The sequence below is a fragment of the Pseudomyrmex gracilis genome, unplaced genomic scaffold, assembly GCF_002006095.1.
Source record: "Pseudomyrmex gracilis isolate BER0280 unplaced genomic scaffold, ASM200609v1 scaffold_38, whole genome shotgun sequence".
Lineage (NCBI taxonomy): Eukaryota > Metazoa > Arthropoda > Insecta > Hymenoptera > Formicidae > Pseudomyrmex > Pseudomyrmex gracilis.
Window position 1 is genome coordinate 767,143 of NW_018020622.1, and position 6,472 is coordinate 773,614.

Below are 6,472 nucleotides of genomic sequence, written 5' to 3' on the forward strand. Positions count from 1 at the left end.
TTATCATTACGTAAAAAAGCTATATAATTAATATATCTATATAAAAAATACGCGCCGAAACAATAGAGACAAATATAAGCAAATATATTCACACTATACTATTATAAAAAAAAATTCGTCAGTACTTCTCTTTTCACATTAACAAAAAAACAAATATACGAAAAGTACGTAAAATAAACAGTTCATAAATAAACAATGACATCTACAGATAAAGAAAATATAACAAACAATTTTTTGTCACCTATACGTTTCGCCAGACGGATTCGGCTACTCTCTCATAAATATCATCAGTTTTTTTCTTCTTGTAAATCTATACGAGTTTCTTTTCAATATACCGCGAGAATAAGTATAATTGTAATTTTGCCAATAAATCCGCACTTCCTTACAAATAATACGACGCGATTTACGCTGAATATCTCACACACATACACACATTTTCTTTCCCTTTCTCTCTCTCTCTCTCTCTCGCATTCTTGCATGTACACACGATCCTCTTTATCTTCAAGCTAAATCTCTCTCTACTCGTACGCGCACATTAAATGTTACTACATTGTTTAACCAATGTTTGAGCCACACACTCTAGTGTTCGTCTTATTTTCTTAATTCGGATAAGAGAAGTCCTCGCGCGGGGAGTAAGGGACAAAGATTGGAAAGTGGGAATTTGCGCTTTAATATAAATACTTTTTGCTTTAACGTCGAAAAACCGGCCACGCGAATTCAAGAAAGACATGTACGCGAGTTTGGCAAGTCGGGCAATATTGTACTACTAACATATTGTGTGCTTTCTTCTTTTTTTCTTGTTTTGTTATAACCTTTCAGTTAACTATATATACCTAATCGGGGGTACTATCAATTCGACATGGTACATCTACTATAATGATAAGAATAGAGCGAGTAAATGACAGAGGTAGAAGCGGGGAGAAGAAACGGCAGATCGAAGGAAAAGGGCAGGGAGGAAGAAGGAGAATGAAGGAAAAGCTTTATGAACGTTTATATGATATGATATTTACGCGTTTCAGTTATTTGGAGTAATATTCTATATAATCATATAGAGTTACTGCAGCTAGCTTAAGAGATAAGCTGAAAGAAAGCTTCATATGTGGACGGCGCCCGCACAATTTTTACTCTAGAGTTTTTTTGCCTTATGTCGCTATACACATTCTCCCGTGCGAAAGATTCGAGAACGGATCGTTTCATTGATCAGAGAGTCGTAGATTTACTTCGCGCAATTATAAAAACTAATTGCGAATTATAAATCTGTGACAATGTGCTACTTTCAGTGTGTTTCTTATCGACAAGTGCCAATTTGTTTTGCTAAAAAGCCAATTGGATTTTATAATATTACTCGTATACTATTTGTGAAAGCTAGTTGTTACGTCTTCAACGATTTCTCGATCAACACTTGTGATCTATAATCATGAAATGAGTAGTACAAAATTTTTTGCCTAAAATGAGAATAACATTGAAGGTTTTTGAACACTCGTTGCAGCCATATTTAATTAACTATATGACGATTTTATAATTTATAAAATTTAGTCTGTTTCAATGGAAATTACGTAATAACAATTCGTATAATTTCTAACGTCATATGGCTGCTCAGGAGAGCAGTTTAACATTAAAAGATCACTTATAACACTTCAGACTTTTTTTGAGAAAATTTTATATTCACGTAAAACAAAAAGAACACATACTGATCATTGTCGATCCATTTCTCAAGTCTAACACCGGTCGATGCATGACATATGCGCGCAAAAAATCGGCAATGACTTCACACATCAATGCCACATCCGTTTTATCTCATGTCATGTACACCATCTCGCTAATTAAGACTTAATGTATCGTAAGTAGAAACTAACACGGCCGCCATATAAATCTCACCGCCCTTGTACTGTACAAACCTCTCTTCTCTCGGGCTAAGTTTATAATAATAATTAATTATTATTACGCACATTACGTATATCTCTAATTTGTCGGACGTATCGGCGCCGCCATCGTCGCAGTACTTGCTGCTGCCGCGTGTCACTTAATAATTAACTGTCTCTATAATTATAACATCAAAACATAACTAAGCAATAATAATAATGACAATAACTCATATAATTACTATTATTACCACATAAAGATAATAATATTGTATATAAAGACGTGCTATTATGCACGACCGTTCTGTAGATTCGGAAAACTATACAGAATGGACCTGACGCGCAAATCTTTAAAACAAAGTAATAATAATGATGATAATGAAATAATAATTATTATAATAATAGTTCGTAATTAGAGTTATATTTCTATAAAGCTTTTTTCTCTACAAATAGATACATCCGATTCTCGGGGCTAACCGCGTCACCGTACACATGCGTACCTCTCATTTTTCGATTCCACGCGATATTATTTCTTCATTTCCGTATACAATGAGCCGGAGTAGCTTTTAGGCGCGATCATATTTTTTTTTTCTTGTTTCTTTTTGATAATTCGACGAAACAACCGAAAGACTCATAGGCTACGGCCACGAAACATACAATAATTACGTTTTGTGTATTATTAAACACGATAACGGATTACATAGAGAGTAGAACCAATATACAATTAGATTGTGTCGTTCCAATAATATTTTTTTTTATATCTATAGGCTGCCGAGCACAAGCACGAAATATAGTACGTGTGTGTTTAAATACTTATTTTTGCAGTTCACTTAAAAAAAAAATGTAACATAATGTACAAGTAATCTACCGCAATTTTTTATATTTTCTTTTTATTGACAACAACACGGAAATTGCGCACATGTCGAAAGGTATATTGCGGCTAAAATATTTTATGTAAACGAGAACACAAACTGTCACAAAGATATTTGAATATAAATAGTTATATAACAATTATATAACTATTAATATTTCTATTATTTGATGATGGAATAAAATATTCTATATATTTATATTCTATAAATGTTACACGTGTCAAGATTATATTTTGAAGAAGTGCACCGCGTATATTGCAGTAAAAAAAAAAAACCTACTCATGCAAGAAACCTTATTACAAGATAAGAAATCATGTATTGTGAAACATTATCTTACTAATTGTCTAATTAAAAATTAAAAAAAAGTTTCAGTGTGTAATTATTTTCAAGATATAATAACACGTTTATAATTTCTGTAAAGCTGTAAATATACGCGACTATATCTCTGCTAGTGCTCTCTCATTTTCTTATTGAACTCTAAACCTCTGCAAAATTGTTTATTCTTACACACGTATATATCATGTTCTACGTCATTTCTTTTTTGCACATTACATATTAAAACATTATTACGATTACGGTATGTAAGGTAGGTACTTCGCTATGTGAGGAGATATTTAACGTGAGTACATCGTGTACGAACTCACATGCAGCTTAATTATTATATTACGTATGGGAATAATATTTATAATATTACTTTTTTAGTTTAGGTTATTAGTGGTAAAAGTACTAATACAAATACAATTTTTCTTCTTTTATTTAGATGTGTTTTTTTTTGTTTTGATTACGGACGTCTATTTGGAGTTTGCTTGCCGCGTTATGCTTCATTCATTCAGTTTAATTAACAAGGTTTCTTTTTTTATCCCAATTTTTTTACGTACTCGTTTAAACGTACCCTAAAATCTTATCGCACCAGCAAACCTTGTGCTTCAATGTACACAACAGATTCTTTTTTTCTTTTACTCACATATATAATATATATATATATATATATACTTGTTATTTTTAATAATATATATTATATGGTATATTTTGTGTACAATATGATTTTTTACGTCATTATAGTATTACTAGGCGATCTATGCAATAGATCTTGACGTTGTAATTTTTAAAAACTTTTTGTTCTGCTTTATTACATGTGCAAGTTCCACTTCACAGTGATATATCTTTTTTTAAGTGTTATATAAAATAATAATAAAATTTCAACAACCAACAAACATATTATTTAATAGTTCTTTCTTTCTTTTGTATAATAATAAAAAATTGATGAAAAACTAAACACAATAAACCAACAATGTAATCATCTTGTCTGGTTTTATCAGACAAGTCAAAAATAGTGTCACGTGCTGCGAATAGCTTGAGCGAAACAACATCGATTCTGGCACAGAGTCAAAACCTATGCATTGATCGCACTAACATGAGGAGAAAAAAAAATAATATTAGGTAATAATTTATATATCACGGTTATCTCTTTCGTGTTTACTTTTTCCTTTTTTTTTTTTAATCTAAGTAAGTAATACCAACAACGGGCTCTATATCTATGGAAAGGTCTACCCTGACACCAAATTACGTATTTAATGTACTAAGAGTGAGATACTCGTTCGGTGATGTGACTTTTATTTCACGTACATGTGTACGTTCATACGTCCATGTATATTTTATATTATCTCACGTTTTTTGTGTTTGTTTTTTTTTTTCTGGATAGTTTTATTCGTGATAGTAACGTATGTATACAAATATCAATATATCGTATCATATGATTTTTTCAAAAAAAAAAAAAAATTAAAGATAAAACTGATTTGCTATTGCGCAAATTATAACTCAAATAATCGAACGTAAAATATTATTGTACATTAGTCTTTCTGTTGATAAAAAGTGCATTCTTTTGTAATGACAATTTCAAATACGCTGTGTACTGAACATTGTATCTGTCTGCTTTTAACGTATGTATTTTTAACACGGCAGGATAAACAAGATGATTATTTTTCTCATCGGTATCTCAAAATTCGGTAGCCAAACATTCGGCATGGAAATGCTGTTACCATTCATAGCACGTCTCTAGAAACGACATTCAGAAATATTCATTCGCGAAATCCAACGTTTCTGTATTCACGGCACGTTATTTTGTGGTTTAGTGCGAAAATGTCATTTTTCTTCGCTTCGGAACATTTGCATTCCTTAAAATTGTTTCGATATAATTTACGGAATCAACAATATGTTTTATTGCTCACGATAGGACACTACGGTTCACGCGCACCAGTGTAAAAAAATAAATATCCTAAGTTTTTTTTGTGTCCGCGCGATCTAAAATAATTTACTATATTCATTATATTCACAAAAAGTTCTTTGTGAATTGTCTGAATTGACGTATAGAAATGGCTGAAAAATATAAACAGCATAATTTTTCTGTTTCTGTGAATATATTTGTGTTGCGCATGCCAAGTTTTGCAGGAAGAAGGAAACAATTTGTGTAATTCTGTAAAAAAAATTTTTTAAATTCTGTTTAAATTTAAATTTTTTTAAATAAAAAAAAAACAATTAAAAACATTTTTTTCCACCTTATTCTTTATTACTTATTGTTTTTGATTTTAAAATAAAAAAAAAACTAAAACATATAATTATCTTATATAAAATGTACATAAAAATAAAACTAACTCGTGAATAAGTATATACATATACATATACAGTTTACAATTTGAACATTTATACATTAAAACTATATCGAGTAGTTAGTCCGTGTAAAGAATAATAAGAAGTTAATAAAAATCCTATTAAAAAAAAGTAAGATGACAAAATTGAAGGAAGTGAGAAAATGATAACGACAAAGCTACGTTCTCGAGAGATTGCATTACTGAGCTTTTCCCGGTTGTCACGCTGCAACAAGAAGAATTCAGCTAACCTTCAATAAAAACTTAAAGTTAGTAATAAATTAAAGCTTAGCTAAATTCCTAACACTTTCGTGGCCGCTAACGTAATGCTACGTCTTTTCGTAAAGTTTATACTTTCGCGCTGACAGTAGTATTACGTCCTTTATGAGGTTTTATCCGATATCATTACTTAAATGGTAGTTTGGGTTAGATTACAAAATCGTAATTTCGCTACATCTATTTGATATCAAATATTACATCGACTGAGCAGACCTGCTGTGTATTTTTATGAACAGCGAATGTGCTAAATTGCGTTTTATCGCATTCGCACACGCTTTCATACGAAATATTACAGTCAAAAATACCAAAACCGTTTTTCCGGTGCGGTAATTGCTCCAAACTTGCCGGCCGCGAAAGTGTTGACTCGTTTGTTGATATATATATATATTTTTTTTTTTTCGTCGTCTGAAACTAGATGCGGATTTTCGCTCGGTTGTGCTGCTTGCGGTTTAATTACTTCCTTCGTCGAGCCTCAGTCAATTGATCGCAATGTGTGTGTGAGAGAGTGTGTGTCGTCGTTGATGATCCGGTTGGCCATATTTATATCATTGATCTTTCTCAGTTTTCCTTCAGAAGTTAACCTCATTTTAACCCTCCTCGACGTAATTATTGGTTCTTCATGGCAGTATCGCGCCAATACGTGTGTGTTCATCGCTTTGATAATCGCGATGGCTCATTGTGTAGCACCCGATTAATAATATACATTTTATACGTTCTAGGAATCAGTCACAGGCTAAAGCCCCGTGCAAAGCTTTTTTTTCTTCACTAGCTCCACGGAGGCCGGCCAAGTAAGTACGTAGTAGTTAGGGGAGGG